Source organism: Macaca fascicularis, chromosome 10 (assembly GCF_037993035.2).
Source record: "Macaca fascicularis isolate 582-1 chromosome 10, T2T-MFA8v1.1".
Lineage (NCBI taxonomy): Eukaryota > Metazoa > Chordata > Mammalia > Primates > Cercopithecidae > Macaca > Macaca fascicularis.
The window spans coordinates 4,246,438-4,265,953 of record NC_088384.1 but is presented as its reverse complement, the minus strand read 5'-3'; the positions used below and the strand labels follow the sequence as shown (position 1 = coordinate 4,265,953).

Below are 19,516 nucleotides of genomic sequence, written 5' to 3'. Positions count from 1 at the left end.
ATACGTGAAAGGCCTGGGATAATTTCTGGGTTGATCTCCCCAAATTGAGGATAAGAAACTCTAGCAAGGGCTGAGAACAAATGGCTGGAGAGTATGGTGGCTGCTTTTCAGCCTGGTAAAACCTCTTTTCTCTCCGTAAACCAGAATTCAAATAATCCAGTTGCTCTGAATTGAACTCATTCTTCTAATCTAACAACCGTCTTTCTCTTTCGTTGACAAATATAATGTGAGAATTTTTTTGTGATAATGCAAATGGATTTTGAATCTAATTGAACTTTTTATATCAACTATTTCAAAATAATGATGACTTTTTCCTCACATCCACAGATGTTGCTCCCAGAACCTTAATGATCCTTCTTTAGGATTCAGATGATAACTCCCTGCTAAACACCATTGGTGAGTGGTTTCTGATTTAACTTTTCTAAAGGTGACGTTTTTGCTTCGAATCCACTAACTTTATCATTAAATGTCGCCGTATTTTCATGTGGTTCTTGCAATTTTCAAATAAGTTCATTTCAGTGCTCCAAAATGTCCCTGAAGTAAGCTGTTTTTGAAGTCGGTGACTATGCTTCAATAAATCTGCAAAGTGAGGCTTCTCCTGCATTTCAGGGCTTATACTCCAGCCTGGGCCCTCCCCTGGGTGGCTGCCACTCTGCAGGGGGGAGCAGTACTGGGGTTTTGACCCCATTTTCTTCTCAGAAAGCTGAAAATAGCTGGGAGTGCAGCAGCTGGTATTTACCAAGTTCCCTGATTTTATCATTTCAGCTCTACAGGCACATTTTGCATAGAACTTGAACTTGAGGCTTTCAGAATGCGTTTTCTCCTCCTCCCTGTCCTCACAGATGTGAGGTACTCAACGTTTCCATGATGCTTTCAGCGTGAGCATGGGCCACTGTGAGTATTTAATTCCCAGGAGTTTGCTTGGGTACTTTTTTGGCAACACAGATGATGTTTTTCATGCATTTCTCTCCAGGGATTTATTTCTGCAGGTTTGGGTGATCGCCCCTACCCCCTTGATCCTGGTGTTAGACATCTTGGCTTCCTTGTGGTCTTTTGTGTGGACACCTCCAGTTCCCAGAGATGCTGTGGCCACTGGCATTTCAGCAGGCCTGGGTAGGCCTGGTCGACCTGGTCTCAGGACCTGCCCAGTGATGTTGAGAAACCCAGGCGGTTCCATAAGCCTTGGCATGGTGGGGACACTGACCTAGTGATATGGTTTGGATTTGTGTCCCCACCCAAATCTCGTGTAGAATTGGACGAGGGGCCTGATAGGAGGTGATCGGATCACGAGGGAATTTCCCTGTTGCTGTTCTCTTGAGAGTCGGTGAGTTCTCATGAGCTCTGGTTGTTTAAAAGTATATGGCACTTCCTCCTTCACTCTCTCTCCTGCTCTGCTATGTAAGACATGCCTGCGTCCCCTTTGCCTTCCGCCGTGATTGTAAGTTTCCTGAGGCCTCCCAGCCATGCTTCCTATTAAGCCTGCGGAACCGCAAGTCAATTAAACCTCTTTTCTTCATAAATTACCCAGTCTCAGGTAGTTCTTTATAGCAGCGTGAGAATGGACTGATACACCTAGTTTCTTGTTTCTCTGAAAAAGAAGGGACCAGCTAGGAAATTGCCCTCATCTCCTTTCCCCTGTATCTGTCAGCCTCTGTCATGAACCTATGTTCTGTTGGATGAACTGCCCAGGTACCTAAGGTCCACCTAAGGTCACCCGAGGTCAGCTAAGGTCCACTTGTGCCTGGACTTCCACACCTCTTGTCCCCTGCAGGGCATCTCTCTGGCTTCCTTCCCTTCTTACTGAGTCACCATCTTCGTTTCCTGCTGGGTCACGATCATCAGCCACAGATGGGCTATGCCAGCTCCCATTTTAGAAAGGGAACCTTACTTGACCCTAAGGCACCTCCAGCCAATGCCTATTTTCCCACTTCCAGGCAGACGCCAGACCCTCCCCCAAGTCACTCTTCTTCGTCCCAGCCCCCCATACCCTGACCTTTATGCAATCGCTTCCTTCCTTATACAGCTTATTTTATTTTACAACATTTTATAGCTTTGCCACCTGGGTAGGTGTCCTTAAATAACGGCTTGGTTTTACATGTTCTAAATATTTATGTAAATGAAATGATACAGTACTGATGTTTGTGTTTGGCTTGTTTGACTCCACATGGCATTTTAAAGATTAAGCCATTCTATTGTGTGCAGCTGCAGTGCATCCGTTTTCATCGCTGTGTACCAAGATTTATTTATCGGTTTTGCTGCTAAAGAATGTTTGGTTGCTGGAGCTCTTGTGCAAATCTTTCTGCTGAATGTGTACCTCAGAGCGAAACTGTTGATCGTAGCGTATGTGTGTCTTTCAGTGTCTCAGACAATCGGAGCTCTTTGCTGTGGATTCAGTGTGTACGGTATTGGATGAGGGAGTCCCTTGCTCTGCCCTCCCATCAGTCCTTGTTATTTTAGCTCATTTGGTGGGTGTGCAGTGATTTCTCGTTGGGATTGTAATGTGCATTTCCCAGATGACTCTCAGGCACCACCGTCTACATTTACTGGCCAGTTGGAGACTTTCATTTGTGCTGTGCTTATTCAACTGCCGGATCCATTTTCCTACTGAATTTGCAGGAGTTTGTTATATGTTTAGATACGAGGCTGTTGTCAGTTATACGTGTTGCAAATATTTTCTGTCACTGCTGATCTCGCCTTTGGACTCTTTTAATGGTGTTTTGGATGAGCAGAAATACTTAATTTTTATGTGGCCAAATTCATCCACCTTTTCCTTTATGGTTATTGCATTCTGAATCTTGTTCAAAAATCTTTTCTCAACTGAAGGTCATGGAGAAGTTCTCTCATATCCCTTTAAAAGCTTTATGAAGTGTTTTGACTTTCACTTTTGGATCTCAGTCTGTCTGGAATTAATTTTTGTGTCCTATGAGAGGTAAGAGGTCAAGTTTCATTTTTTTGCCGTATGGATAACCAACAGTCCCCAAACCATTTCCCCTTTCTGTTATTCTGCAGAGCCAGGCACTTCTAAATCCAGTGTCCACATATAAATGGCCATTTCTGGCTCTTTATTCTCTCTCATTGCACCAAAAACCCACCTTTTTCTTTTCTTTTCTTTTTTGAGACAGGGTCTCTCTTGCTCTGTTGCATAGGCTGGAGTGCAGTGGCATGATCTTGGCTCACTGCAGGCTTAACCTCCTGGGCTTAAGTAATCCTCCTATCTCAGCCTCCTGAGAGTAGCTGGACCAGAGACATGTGCCACCATGCCTGTTTAGGTTTTTTATTTTATTTTTTATTTTGGAGAGACAGGGTCTCGCTATGTTGCCCAGGCTGGTCTCAAACTCTTGGGCTCAAGCAATCCTCCCTCTTCAGCCTCTCAAAGTGCTGGGATTACAGGTGGGTGTCATGGCACCTGGCCAGCCTTGTCTTAGCTACAGAAGCTTTGTAAGAAGTCTTGGTGTCTGGTGGAGCGAATTCTCTCAGGTTTTTCTGGCTTCTCAACAGTGTCTTTTCTATTCTTGCCTTTTGGATTTCTGCATAAATTTTAGAACTACCATGCCCAGTTCCACAGAAGTTCTTTCTGGGATTTTGATTGGTATTTTATAGAATCTATAAATGGAGCGAGCACTAACATCTGGGTAATATTGAGTCCTCCAATGAATGCAGATTTTCTCCCCATTTTTTAAGGGTTTCTTTAAAATTCCTCAATAATGTTTTATAGTTTTCTGAATAAAGACCTTTTACAGTTTGTTGGATGTACTTCTTCTTCAACTTTTCAGATGCTATTGTAACTTTGTTTCTGAGCTTTTCTCATTGAGGTACCATTTGTATACAATAAGTTACACAGAATTTGGAGTGCTGTTCAACGAGTTTTGATGTGCGTGTCCACGTCGGTAACAAGATCTCAATCAAGAAAATTCCCTGATGCCTCTTTCTGGGCAATTGTCCCATTTCTCGTGTTGACACACTGCTGTTGGGATATTTGTCACTGTAGATTAGGTTTCCCTGTTTGAGAACTCTGTATAAATGAAATTATCCAGCATTTGTCCTTTGGTACCTGGCTTCTGTCGTTCCACATCATGTTTGTGAGGGATTCATCTGTGTCATTCTGTGCCTCTGTAGACATTCCTTTTTATCACAGAATGGTATTTCATTGCATAAACTGGTTTTCTATCTATCCACCTGTTGATGGTTATTTGGGATACTTTTAGCTTTTGGCAAGTATGGGTGAAGCTGCTGTGAACATTCTGGGCAAATTCTTTGTGTGGATATGTATTTTCATCTTCTTGAGTAACTTTGAACCAAGTGGAATGTCTGGTTCAAAGAAGGGAGAAATGTTTTACTTTGTAAGGAAATGTAAAAGCGTTTTCCAAGTGGGTGACCATTGTATATCCCCCCAGAAGCCAGTGTCTGGAAGTCCTCATCGTCCACACCCCTCACATTTGCTGCTGTCAGCTATCTGAATTTTGGCCTTTCCAAGTGGGTATGAAGTAATGGTCACTGTGATTTTAGTAGGCATCTAAGGTAGCAAAGGATGCTGAGGTCCTCTCACATGCTTACTGGCCACATGTATACCTTCTTGTGTGATGTGTCTGGTCAGGTCTACTATTCCTTTTGAAGGCCACTTTATGAAGATACATTACACATACAATAATGCAGTCACTTTAAGTGTACAGTTTGATGAATTCTGACAAATGAGTGTAACCAGCACCACAGTCAAGATATAGAATATTTCTATCACCCCAGATTCTACCATGACCCTTTTCAGCCAGTCCCCAACCTTCTCCCCCAGCCCTATGCAACCAATGGTCTGCTTCCTGTCACTAGAGATTAGTTTGGTTTGTTCTAGACTTTTCTATAAATGGAGTCATAGTAGGCATTCTGTGGGTCTGGATTTCTTCATTCAGTGTGGTGATTTCAGATTCATCATGTTGTTGTATGTTGTACATTTACTCATTTTGTAGTGAGTAGTATTCCATTGGACATTTATACCACAGTTTTATACATTCACCTGCTGGTGTCATTTGGATCGTATTCAGTATTTGGCTCTTATAAATACAGCTATAAATGTTTATGTATGACTTTAAAAAAGTCATCATTTATGTTAGATGAATACTAGGAGTAAAGTGCCTGAGTCATAGGGTAGGTGTATGACTAAGATTTAAGGAGTTTCAAGGTGACTGTAGCATTTTATGCTACTTGAAGTCCCATCGACTCCACATTCTCTCCATTTGGTATGACATTTTTGCCATTTTAGTGAGTGCAGAGTGGTATCTGAGTGTGGTTTCAGGACTGGAATGTTCTGTTTTCTAATAAGACCAGACAGCTTAAGGAACTAAAATTGACTTTGAAGAGCCTGGAAAGACACCTTGGAAAATTGTTTCAAACCTTACCAATGAGAAAGGAATGTCACTTCCTGATAAGCCCAGAAATCTCAGATATTTGGGGGACCTCAAGAAAAGAGGAATTTGCCAAATCTATAAGCATTACAGATGAAGCCTGTTGGCAAGTCCGCGGCCTGGCTTCCTCACCGTCAGAGGCTTCTACCAGTTCAGTCTGAGATTCCTTATCAAAAGATCCAGCAAAGCAAACCTTGAAAGAGCCTGTATAATCAATCACTATTCTTGCTGCACATGTGTAGATATCCAGGCAAAGTTTAATGAAAATAAACTTATTTTGCAAACAGCCCAGTCTAACTGATTATCTTTAGTATAAATGGGTGTGACTTTAAAGAGAAAAACTATGTTTCAGAAGAAAACTTTAGCTGAAGCTCCAGCTGAGTTTGGATGAGGTTGGATGACTTGAAATAAACTTCAGAGAAAATGACATGACAGGTCATCAATGGACAACCTTCATGACATCCAAACTGCAAACTAGGAAAATCTGCCATCTCCTCGGAGCCTGCCTCACTCCAATTGAAGATGCTTCAAGTCCAGCATCTGGAAATCTTTTTGACTGGCTGGCCTCTGGACTTGGAAATGGAGTGTCCAAATATTATTCTTTGTTTTTATTTTATTTCCATAGAATCTAAACTCCCCTCATTAAAGGCCTGATGGCTCACACCCTCCAGCAGATCTCCTCTCAGCAGATGATTCAGCTGATCCTTAATTAACCAAAGACCAAGCGAGAAAATGGACTGCTAATGCTCACAGAAAAGAAGCGTGCCTCTTCTTTCCTTAAACAAAGGGTAGAAAGATTCTCTACCTCCTCAAAGTTTAGTCAGTCTTCTGAACCTTCTCCTAGGCCCATCTGTGTGCTTTCTTTGTAAAATAGTTTTAGCAGCCCCGGCGCAGAGACTCACGCCTGTAATCTCAGCACTTTGGGAGGCCAAGGTGGATGGATCATGAGGTCAGGAGATCGAGACCATCGTAGCTAACATGGTGAAACCCCGTCCCTACTAAAAATACAAAAAATTAGCTGGGCCTGGTGGCACACACCTATAGTCCCAGCTACTCGGGAGGCTGAGGCAGGAGAATCGCTTGAACCGGGAGGCAGAGGTTGCAGTGAGCCAAGACCGCACCATTGCACTCCGGCCCGGGCGACTGAGCGAGACTCCGTCTCAAAAAAATTAGCAAGAATCTAAGTCAGTTTAGCCAGAACCCTGCACCCTTGATATCTGGCCCACCTCACTGTCTGACTGGGTTCCTCATCCTCCACCATCCCCCAGGTGATGTCGGTCACCCTAGCCTGCGTTCAGCAAGGCAGAATCCCCCTGGGCCCCTGATGTTTTCTCTTAGTAACTTTCCATACACTGACCCCCCTGATCTTTGGTTAGGAATCTCCACATGCCTGTGCTGTATTTGGAGTGGAGCCCAATCTCTCCCCCTGCAAAATCCTATTGCCATTGTCCCTAAATCCATCTCAATGGCCCTGAAAATGAAAAGTCTTTTATTATCATGCTTTCACAAGTATTCGTGCATAATTTTTTCTTTAACAGTCATTTTATCGTTTTTTTTTTCTTTTTTTGAGACAAAATCTCATTCTGTCACTCAGGCTGGAGTACAGTGGTGTGATCTCAGCTCACTGCAATCTCCACCCCCCAAGTTCAAGCGATGCTCATGCCTCAGCCTCCTGAGTAGCTGGGATTACAGGCACCCACCACCACACCCAGTTTATTTTTGTATTTTTAGTAGAGATGGGGTTTCATCATGTTAGTCAGGCTGGTTTCAAATTCCTGACCTCAAGTGATCTGCCTGTCTCGGCCCCCCAAAGTGCTGGGATTACAGGCATGAGCCACCGCACCTAGCCAACAATCACTTTAGATATTATATATTACATTATTTAAAAGATGTGGCATGATTTTAATCACCAGAATTAAATATATTTTACCTAATAATGCTTAAAGTTACTGTATTTGTTCGCTTCTGCCACACACAGCAGAATTTAACTCATTTTACACATTGAACACCCTCCTCAACTCTCCTTTACTCTATTCTTGTTATCGTTGGCTGCTGTTTTACTTTCACCATTTTTAAGCACAAAATTATGGTAATTATACTGTCAATAGTTAAATTTATTGACTTACTTTTAACCATTTGTTTTGTTTTTATTTTTGCATGTGACCTCAGGTACATAGAATTGAGTTAATTATTATCCTTGGTTCCTGGCTGCTGCAGATTTCAGTTTGCTAAAATGGCCATGTCAATGTATACCCCACCCCAGGGGCTCCTCCACCCACACGTGGGGCCTATGTTCATTTCCCTTGCACCTGAGCACACCTGGTAATAACTGCCTCCACTGATGGTAAAATTAACATAACATTCATATATTTCTTTCTTTCTTTTTTTTTTTTTTTTGAGATGGAGTCTTGCTGTGTCACCCAGGCTGGAGTGCAGTGGTGCAATCTTGACTCACTGCAAGCTCCACCTCCCGGGTTCACACCATTCTCCTGCCTCAGCCTCCCGAGTAGCTGGGACTACAAGCTCCTGCCACCATGCCCAGCTAATGTTTTGTATTTTTAGTAGAGAAAGAGTTTCGCCGTGTTAGCCAGGGTGGTCTCAATCTCCTGACCTCGTGATCTGCCCACCTCGGCCTCCCAAAGTGCTGGGATTACAGGTGTGAGCCACTGTGCCCAGCATAACATTCATCTATTTCTACGTGAAATATTTTAGGACTATTTTCATTCAAGTAATGGCAGAAGTGTGCTGTGTATCCTCTGAGGCTGGGTCTTCAAAGGCACAGCAGCCCCTGTCTGTCTCACTCATGCTCTCAGTGCTCCTTGGGGGCAGCAGAGTCAACATGTGAGACTCCGCCACCCTACAGCCACCATGCTGAAGAGCCACCTGGGGGAGGACACCTTGACACTGTCTGAGGAATCCTTGCTCTTCTAGATGAGGTCCCATACATTGAGGACTAGAGACAAACCATCCCCACTGTGTTCTGTCTGAATTATTGGACCGCAGAGTCCATGTGCGTTGCAAATCATTGTTTTCACCACTAAGTTGTGGGCTAAGTTGTTAGACAGCCACCAGCCCTGTGACAGTACCTGGAATGTTCTCATTAGTGGCCCATTCACAGCCCTTTGCTACTTAGTTATGTAATTAGTTATCTGTAAAGATGTAATACTCATCTGCATACCCACCTTTCAGAACCAAATCTAGGACCTTGATGTAACTGGCATCTGTGTGGTGCACACACCAATGACCCATCGTTCTCTGTCTCCCCATCCAAGGGAGCCATCATCCTGAGTCCATCCTCACCTGCTCACCTTTTTAGATGACTGCATTGCGTCGAAAGCTATTCATAATGGGTATATGCTTTTCTTTCAGTTGTGCTTAAATATATAAAAATGGTAATATGCTATATAAAATATTGTAGGACTTTTTCATTTTCATTTTCATTAAGATTCATCTATATTTCCATGTATCGTAGTTCATTTGTTTTGGCTGCTGTACAAGATCCCATGTCTGAATAGATCATAATTTAGGAATCGACTTTCCTATGGATAGGAATTTGAGTTGTTTCCAGTGTTTCCTATCCTGAACCTAGGAGTAGCCTCAGGCATTTCACCTATCACGCTATAACAAACTTTTTCTTGCATAGTACCCAGAAGTTGAATTTCTAGGTTCTGGGTTATAAACTATGTGAATATTCATTCCATATGTATACTTTCTTCATATGCATAGACTTGGTATTGCTTTTTTAAATAAATTTTATATATTGGAAATATCTCCCAATTTGTAAATCACCTTTTCACCTCTTTAATGGGTCTTTTGACGGACAGAGCCTTAGTCTTAATATAGTCAAATTTATCTTTCCTTTTATAAGCAAAGGTTTTTAAATTGTATAAGAAAGTATTCTTTACCCCTAGTTCTAAAAAAAAAAAATCACTTAACTTTTTTTTGCTAAGAGTTTTAAGGATTTATTTTTGACATTTAAGCACTTAATCCATCTGGATTTGACTTTTGCATAATGTAGAATGCAGGGCTGTGATTTGGCCTTTTTCTGAATGGGTAACCGTGTTTAAATAAGTCTATTTAAAGTTCCTTCCTGTTATTGATCTTACACGTCTTCTCTCTTATATTGTCAAAGTTCCATACTGGGGTGGGTCTGCTTCTAAGCTCTCTATTCTATTCAGTTGGTAAATGTGTGTATCTCTTGCACAGTATGAAAATGGCTGAATTACTATTGCTTTACATGATGCCTGATTTCTCTATGAGGGCAGGTCCTCCCAGTGCTTTTTCAAGAGTGTCCTGCTTATTCTTGGCCATTGACTCTTCCATGTAATGTTCAGAATCATCTTTAAAGTAATTACAAATACCCATGGGGAATATGATTGGAAGAGCATTTAATCTTTAAATCAAACTAGGAAGAGTTTACATCTTCACTGTAGTATGTTTCCTATCCATTCATTTTCCTTCCACTTATTTACTCCTCTTTAATAGCTCTTAATGAAGTGTATAACTTTCTCTGAAAAGCTCTGGAACATACCCTGTTATATCTACTAGTGAACACTTGATAGTTGGATACTCTTGTAAGTGACACCTCTTGACCTTGGGCATTTTGTATATTAATCTTATATTAGGCCATTTTGCTAAATATTTATTATTTTTGATAATTAGTGCATGGATTATTTTAGCATCTCTAACCATGCTATCTATGAATGATGGCAGCTCTGTTTCCTCTTTCTAGTCCTTTGCATAATATATTTTTCCCATGTTAATGCATTAGCTAAGCATTCCATACAATGTTAAAACTGTCAGTACCAGATATCCCTCCCTTTATTGATTCTAAATCATGTTTCCAACATTTCCCACTTTTACAATGTTGTTTATCCCAGATTTGTTATATTCTTTTGCAGGTTAAGAAAATTCTCTATTTCTAATTTACTAAGAGTCTTTACAATTTTATCGAATGAATTTTCTGTATCTATTGAGAAGATACACGTTTTATTTAATCTGTTAATTTAATGAATTAAATTTATAAATCCCTTATTAAACCATCTTTACTCATCTAGCATAAACCCAACTTGGTGGTAGTGTATTATATGTTTTATACGCTGGTGGGTTTGCTTTTCTAATATTTTATTTGGGGTTTAAAAAATATTATTCATCAGCAGACTAACTGTTCATTTTATTTTCTTGTAGTGTCCTCGTCTGGTTTTAGTATCACAGTTATGTTGACCTCATAGACTAGGTTACAGAATGTTACCCCTTTTACTCAATTTTAATATAATTTGGGCCTATTTGTTTCATTTTTGTTCCTGTGGGAAGACTTTTTAATGCATCAATTTATTTAACAGTATAGGACTATTTATTTCCATTTATTATTTATTAAGCTTTCTATTCATTATTGAGTCAGTTCTGGTAAGTTACCATTTTTTAAGAATTGTATATCCTCAAACGTATCAAAGCTATTGGCATATAGATACCGAGGGTATTCTTTTATCTTTTAAATCTCAATTTATCTGCATTTAATTCTCTCTTTTTATCATAATATAGTTTATTTGTGTCTTTTCTCTTGGGAAGTCATGTTGATGGTTTATTTTATTTCTCAAGAAGTGGCTGTGTGGGTGGATTTTCTCTATTGTATCTTCATGGTTTTAAATTTTATTTTATTGATTTACACTCTTAATTTTTTTCTTTTTTAAATCTATTGTTATTTTTCTTACTTTAATATGAAAACACAGTTCACTTTTGAAACTTTTCTCCAGTATAAATATGGCTATAAAGTTGGCTGAAAGAATCATGCAATGATTGGTTATCATTCAATTATAGATATATTTAATCCTACTGTGGTTTCATCTTATATCCACGAGTTATTTGGCAGTGTATGTGGGTATTTTGTTAGCATCTATAAGAAAAAGTGTACAAAATAAATGGTTTACAGCTCAATAAATGATTACAAAGTGAACATATTCAAGTTACCACTAGGCAAGTGAAAATACAAAACATCAGCTGGGTGCGGTGGCTCACTCCTGTAATCCCAATCTTGGGAGGCCAAGGCAGGTGGATCACGAGGTCAGGAGATCGAGACCATCCTGGCTAACACAGTGAAACCCCGTCTCTACTAAAAATACAAAAAAATTAGCCAGGCGTGGTGGCGGGTGCCTGTAGTCCCAGCTACTCAAGAGGCTGAGGCAGGAATGGCATGAACCCGGGAGGCGGAGCTTACAGTGAACTGAGATCGCACCACTGCACTCCAGCCTGGGTGACAGAGTGAGACTCCATCTCAAAAAAAAAAAAAGAAAAGAAAATACAAAACATCAAGGCTAGCTATTACATCACCCTTACCTTCCCCCACAGGTACTTAATCTCTTTTCAAAAGGTAACAATTACCTGACTCTTAATCCCATACATTCGTCGTGACCAATTTTGAGCATTATAGAATGGAATCATGCAACACACATTCTCATAGATCTGGATTTTTGTATGTGTTGTCATGTATGTGAGATTCATCCTTGTGGCTGACTGGGACAAGAGTTTGTAAATTTTCACTCTGCGTCATTTTCTATCGTAAGTGCACACCACAATGTTTTTCCTTCCATTCTACAGTCTATAGTCGATGAATATTTGGATTGCTCACATATATTTTGGTACACACATATATGTATTTTTATAGACTATATATTTAAAAACAGGAATTCTGGGGCATAGATCATAAATCAAGTGCCAACAAATGTGTGGACTGTTTCTACACACTCTATTCTGTTCCACTGATTTATTTATCTACCCTTACACTGGTATCCAGTTATCCTAATCACTATTGCTTACTGAGCATACTGGTAGTGTATGCACTACCAGTTTTCCAAAATAAGTCATTCTAAGTACACTCCCAGAAGCAATGGATAACAGTTCCAGTTCCTCCAAATCCTTGCAAACATTAATATGTTTTATCTTTTACAATTTTAACCATTGTGGTTGGTCTGGGATGTTATTGTAGTTTTCATGTGTATTTCTTTGATAAGTAATGGCATTGAATATTTTTTCTTAAGGTTTTTTTCCATATTTCCATTGGGTTATTTTCTTATTTGTCTGAAATAGCTTGTTTTTTGTTTTTTTTTTTGAGACACAGTTACTCTGTCACCCAGGCTGAAGTGCAGTGATGCAATCTCGGCTCACTGCAATCTCTGCCTCCAGGGTTCAAGCAATTCTCATGCCTCAGCCTCCAGAGTAGCTGGGATTACAGGCATGCACCACCACACCTGGCTAATTTTTTTTTGTATTTTCAGTAGAGACGGCATTTCACCATGTTGCCCAGGCTGGTCTTAAACTCCTGGCCTCAAGTGATTCGTCCACCTTGGCCTCCCATAATGCTGGGTTCACTGGCGTGAGACACCATGCCCAGCCTCAAAATAGTTCTTTATATAATACAGATATGGGCACTTTGTTGGGTATATGTACTGTAAATGCTGGCTTGTCCTTTCACTTTCTGAATTATATCTTTTGATGGCCAGAGCTTCCTAATTTTAATGTAGTTCAGTTATCTGGTGTTTTCCTTTTGTGATTGGTACTTTCTGTGTCTAGTTTAAGAAGACTTTGCCTGTCCCAAGGTCATGATGCTATTCTTCTACATTTTCCACTATAGACATTATTGCTTACCACTCAAATTTGGATTTACAGTAGACTTGCATGTGCAATAGACTTGCATACATGGCAAGATTTTTTCTATGTGACCGTTTAACAGCCTCTCTGCCACTGGTCCACAGGATCATAAATCAAGTGCCAACAAATGTGTGGGCTGTTTCTAGACTCTCTATTCTGTTCCACTGATCTATTTGTCCATCCTTATACTAATATCTAATTATCCTAATTACTACTGCTTTATAAGCAACTTCGATAATCAGTTGTTTAAGGCTGCCACCACTGTTCTTATTCAATATTGCTTTGGTTATTCTTGGTAAATTTTAAAACCTTAAGTCTCCCACCATTGTTCTTGTTCAATATCGCCTTGGTTACCCTTGGTAAATTTTAAAACCTTTTATAAATGTCCTCAGAAAACTTGCGGAAACTTTTATAGAAACTGCATTGGAGCTATAGATGAAAGTGCCCAAAATGGATATCTTTATGATACTTAGTTTTTCAATTTATAAATATCATATTCATGTATTCATGAATGAATATCATATTCCTATCATATGAATATGATATTGACATGCTGGTTAATTGTGAACAATAGTTTCTTCAAGGGAAAACATGTTTTGAAGCAGTTGCCAATTTCTGTGGTGTAAATACTATCACCAATTTTAAGTTAACAGCTTTTAAAGTAAATACTATGTGGTGTAAATACTCTGTGATGTAAATACTATCACCAATTTTAACAGTGTGGCTGTTATGGGACAGAGACTGGGGAAGAAACACACGTGCTTGGCTCTCGTGGGAAATTATGAACACAGAAGTAGATCCAGCCCTTCATTTATTTAGGTCTTTAATCTCTCTCAATAATGTTTTTTAATCTCTCTCAACAATGTTTCTTAATCTCTCTCAATATGTTTTTAAATCTCTGTCAATGTTTGACATTTAATTTTTTTTAATGTTAATGTTTTTTTAATCTTTCTCAATGTTTGTTTTATCTCTCTCAAAATGGTTTTTAATCTCTCCCAATTTAAAGTTTTTTTTTTTTTTAAGACGGAGTCTCGCTCTGTCACTCAGGCTGGAGTGCAGTGGCACAGTCTCGGTTCACCAAGCTCCGCCTCCCGGGTTTACGTCATTCTCCTGCCTCAGCCTCCCGAGTAGCTGGGGCTACAGGCGCCCACCACCACGCCTGGCTACTTTTTTGTATTTTTGGTAGAGACGGGGTTTAACTGTGTTAGGCAGGATGGTCTCAATCTGCTGACCTCGTGATCCACTCGCCTCAGCCTCCCAAAGTGCTGGGATTACAGGTGCGAACCACCGCACCCGGCCAACAATAATGTTTTTTAACCTCTCTCAATAATGTTTTATCCTTTGTCCTCAGTAATGTTTTGTCACTTCCTATGTAGAGAGCTCCATGTTTACCTGAGTTTTGGGATGCTCTTTCAAATGTTATTTTACGTGTTATTTTTAAATTTTATTTTCTCATTTGTGTGATATATACATGAGACCACCAATTACGGAAAGATAGACAAATACTTGGTAAATGATTTATTGATATATTACAATACAGGAGAAAATAATATACGTTTCCAGACATTGGGACTATCCCAAAGAAAAATAGTTGATGTTTGTGTAATGACTCGTTTCCAAAACCCTGCCAAATTCACTTGTTAATTCTAATACTGTATTTGTATTTTCTTTTGGATTCTTTAAGTATATAATCATTTGAAGTAATGACAGTTTTATTTCTTGCTTTCCAATTCTACATTCAGTTTCTTTTTTGCCCTTTTTTCTGGTTAAAACGTCAAGTAAAATACCGATCGCAAGTGGTAATAGGCATTCTTTTCTCCTTCTAGATCTCAAAAGTTTTTGATAAGTATGAGGCTTTTTGTTGTTTCTTTCCAGTAAATATTCTTTTACATATTAAATAACTGGCTTACTTCTATTTCTAGTCTTCTAAAATTGTTGTATTACTTTGGTGTTGAAATTTATCAAATACTTTGCTTTGTCTGCTGCATCATGTAATTTTTCCCTTTTATTCTGACTTGATGGAATGTTACAAGGAATAATTTTCTAATGTTAAATCCAACTAAACTTCCTGAAAGAACACCAACATGGCTATGATGTATTATCTCTATATACTGCTAGATTCATTTTGCTGATTTTTATTCAGTATATTTATGTTTATATTCATGAAATAAATTGTTCTTTTTTTTTTCTTTTAAACATTTGTCAAGCTTGGCTATTAAGGTTATGCTGGCCTTATGAAATAAAGTGGGAAGTATCCCTTGGTCTAGCTTCATCAGTTTTACCATGATGGGCCTGGGATATGCTTTAGTAATTAGTTTCTCCTATGGCTTAATGTCTTTTGCCAATTCTGAAACTTGGTGGGAGTGGTTGTTGTCTTCAAAGATTGCATCTGCCAGCCTCTTTTTCACCTCGGCCTTTGGGACTGCAATTATACATATGGCAGACCTTCCCACTGTGGCCCACATGTGTCTTATAGTCTAATAATATTTTTCATATGTTCTCAATTTATTGGATACTTTATTCTAACCTGTATTCCACTTTATTTTCTTTTTCTTTTTTTTTGAGACAGAGTCTTGCTCTGTGCCCCAGGCTGGAGTGCAGTGGCGCAATCTCGGCTCACTGCAAGCTCCGCCTCCCAGGTTCATGCCATTCTCCTGCCTCAGCCTCCTGAGTAGCTGAGACTACAGGCGCCTGCCACCGCGCCCGGCTAATTTTTTGTATTTTTAATAGAGACGGGGTTTCACCATGGTCTTGATCTCCTGACCTTGTGATCCGCCCGCCTCAGCCTCCCAAAGTGCTGGGATTACAGGCGTGAGCCACCGTGCCCAGACGCTTTATTTTCCTTTAAGCTACGTCTAAATTGCTGACAAAATTTTTGAGTTTTTGAAAGTGTTTTGAAATCTTTATTTTCCTTTGTGTGTTCTAGAATTTTTATTTTAGTTTTTTAAAGTTTCCTGTTTCCTGCTAACATTATCTTTGTATCTTAATTTATTGAACCCAGTAAACAGTTATTTTATTGTTCTGACACATTCAATAATTACATTTCCCATGAGTCTGTTTCCATTGTTTTGTTTAACTAAATATTCAGTCAATGGCTGTTTATCTTTATTGAATGCTGGGCATTGTGCTTGGAATATTGTAGAGGTCATTTGAGCCTCTGGATGATGCAGCCATTCTGCAGAGGCAATATTTTTTAATTTTACAGGCAACTTAGGTGAAGCAGATCTCTGAGATGAAGATGATTGAAAGTTGGCCCTGAGTCTTGGTGAGAGCTTTTCTCTTTTTTATTTTTTATTTATTTATTTTATCATACTTTAAGTCCTGGGTACATGTACACAATGTGCAGGTTTGTTACATATGTATACATGAGTCATGTTGGTGTGCTGCACCCATTAACTTGCCCTTTACATTAGGTATATCTCCTAATGCTATGCCTCCCCTTTCCCCCCTCCCCACAATAGGACCCGGTGTGTGTTCCCCTTCCTGTGTCCAAGTGACCTCATTGTTCAATTCCCACCTATGAGTGAGACCATGCGGTATTTGATTTTCTGTTCTTGAGATAGTTTGCTGAGAATGATGGTTTCCAGCTACGTCCATGTCCCTACAAAGGACACGAACTCATCCTTTTTAATGGCTGCATAGTATTCCATGGCCACATTATCTTAATCCAGTCTGTCACTGAGGGACATTTGGGTTGATTCCAAGTCTTTGCTATTGTGAATAGTGCTGCAATAAATGTACATGTGCATGTGTCTTTATAGCAGCATGACTTATAATCCTTTGGGTGTATACCCTGTAATGGGATGGCTGGGTTGAATGGTATTTCTAGTTCTAGATCCTTGAGGAATCACCACACTGTTTTCCACAACAGTTGAACTAGTTTACAGTCCCACCAACAGTGTAAAAGTGTTCCTATTTCTCCACATCCTCTCCAGCACCTGTTGTTTCCTGATTTTTTTAATGATTGCCATTCTAACTGATGTGAGATGATATCTCATTGTGGTTTTGATTTGCATTTCTCTGATGGCGAGTGATGATGAGCATTTTTTCATGTGTCTGTTGGCTGTATGCATGTCTTCTTTTGAAAAGTGTCTGTTCATATCCTTTGCCCAATTTTGATGGGGTTGTTTTTTTCTTGTAAATTTGATTGATTTCTTTATAGGTTCTAGGTATTAGCCCTTTGTCAGATGAGTAGATTGCAAAAATTTTCTCCCATTCTGTAGGTTGCCTGTTTACTCTGATGGTAATTTCCTTTGCTGTGCAGAAGCTCTTTAGTTTAATTAGATCCCATTTGTCAATTTTGGCTTTTGTTGCCATTGCTTTTGGTGTTTTAGACATGAAGTCCTTGCCCATGCCTATGTCCTGAATGGTATTACCTAGGTTTTCTTCTAGGGTTTTTATGGTATTAGGTCTAACATTTAAGTCTCTAATCCATCTTGAATTAATTTTCATATAAGGGGTAAGGAAAGGATCCAGTTTCAGCTTTCTACTTATGGCTAGCCAATTTTCCCAGCACCATTTATTAAATAGGGAATCCTTTCCCCATTTCTTGTTTTTCTCAGGTTTGCCAAAGATCAGATGGCTGTAGATGTGTGGTATTATTTCTGAGGGCTCTGTTCTGTTCCATTGGTCTACATCTCTGTTTTGGTACCAGTACCATGCTGTTTTGGTTACTGTAGCCTTGTAGTATAGTTTGAAGTCAGGTAGCATGATGCCTCCAGCTTTGTTCTTTTGGCTTAGGATTGTCTTGGCAATGCAGGGTCTTTTTTGGTTCCATATGAACTTTAAAGCAGTTTTTTCCAATTCTGTGAAGTCATTGGTAGCTTAATGGGGATGGCATTGAATCTATAAATTACCTTGGGCAGTATGGCCATTTTCACAATATTGATTCTTCCTATCCATGAGCTTGGTATGTTCTTCCATTTGTTTGTGTCCTCTTTTATTTCACTGAGCAGTGGTTTGTAGTTCTCCTTGAAGAGGTCCTTTACATCCCTTGTAAGTTGGATTCCTAGGTATTTTATTCTCTTTGAAGTTATTGTGAATGGGAGTTCATTCATGATTTGGCTTTCTGTTTGTCTGTTGTTGATGTATAAGGATGCTTGTGATTTTTGCACATTGATTTTGTATCCTGAGACTTTGCTGAAGTTGCTTATCAGCTTAAGGAGAGTTTGGGCTGAGACAATGGGGTTTTCTAAATATACAATCATGTCATCTGCAAAGAGGGACAATTTGACTTCTTCTTTTCCTAACTGAATACGCTTTATTTATTTCTCTTGCCTGATTGCCCTAGCCAGAACTTCCAACACTATGTTGAATAGAAGTGGTGAGAGAGGGCATCCCTGTCTTGTGCCAGTTTTCAAAGGGAATGCTTCCAGTTTTTGCCCATTCAGTATGATATTGGCTGTGGGTTTGTCATAAATAGCTCTTATGATTTTGAGATACGTTCCATCAATACTGAATTTATTGAGAGTTTTTAGCATGAAGGACTGTTGAATTTTGTCAAAGGCCTTTTCTGCATCTATTGAGATAATCATGTGTTTTTGTCTTTGGTTCTGTTTATATGCTGGATTACATTTATTGATTTGCATATGTTGAACCAGCCTTGCATCCCAGGGATGAAGCCCACTTGATCATGGTGGATAATCTTTTTGATGTGCTGCTGGATTCGGTTTGCCAGTATTTTATTGAGGATTTTTGCATCGATGTTCATCAGGGATATTGGTCTAAAATTCTCTTTTTTTGTTGTATCTCTGCTAGGCTTTGGTATCAGGATGATGTTGGCCTCATAAAATGAGTTAGGGAGGATTCCCTCTTTTTCTATTGTTTGGAATAGTTTCAGAAGGAATAGTACCAGCTCCTCCTTGTACCTCTGGTAGAATTCGGCTGTGAATCCGTCTGGTCCTGGACTTTTTTTGGTTGGTAGGCTGTTAATAATTGCCTCAATTTCAGAGCCTGCTATGGGTCTATTCAGGGATTTAACTTCTTCCTGGTTTAGTCTTGGGAGAGTGTAAGTGTCCAGGAAATTCTTTTATGTTTTCTAGTTTATTTGCATAGAGGTGTTTATAGTATTTTCTGATGGTAGTTTGTATTTCTGTGGGGTTGGTGGTGATATCCCCTTTATCATTTTTTATTGTGTCTATTTGATTCTTCTTTCTTTTCTTCTTTATTAATCTTGCTAGCGGTCTATCAATTTTGTTGATCTTTTCAAAAAACCAGCTCCTGGATTCATTGATTTTTTGGAGGGTTTTTTGTGTCTCTATCTCCTTCAGTTCTGCTCTGTTCTTAGTTATTTCTTGCCTTCTGCTAGCTTTTGAATGTGTTTGCTCTTGCTTCTCTAGTTCTTTTAATTGTGATGCTAGGGTGTCAATTTTAGATCTTTCCTGCTTTCTCTTGTGGGCATTTAGTGCTATAAATTTCCCTCCACACACTGCTTTAAATGTGTCCCAGAGATTCTGGTATGTTGTATCTTTGTTCTCATT

At 39.4% G+C, this 19,516-nt stretch overlaps 1 long non-coding RNA gene across 1 annotated transcript in view; it reads left to right on the top strand.

Annotated features, from left to right (window-relative positions):
- The window catches only part of LOC135965395 (uncharacterized), a 103,088-nt gene extending 102,190 nt beyond the window's left edge, over positions 1-898 (top strand). Inside the window, exons 2-3 of the long non-coding RNA XR_010578289.2 lie at positions 328-396; positions 766-898. This is a non-coding gene — a long non-coding RNA (uncharacterized lncRNA). The remainder of the gene's footprint in view (positions 1-327; positions 397-765) is intronic.
- The last annotated feature ends 18,618 nt before the right edge of the window (positions 899-19,516 follow it).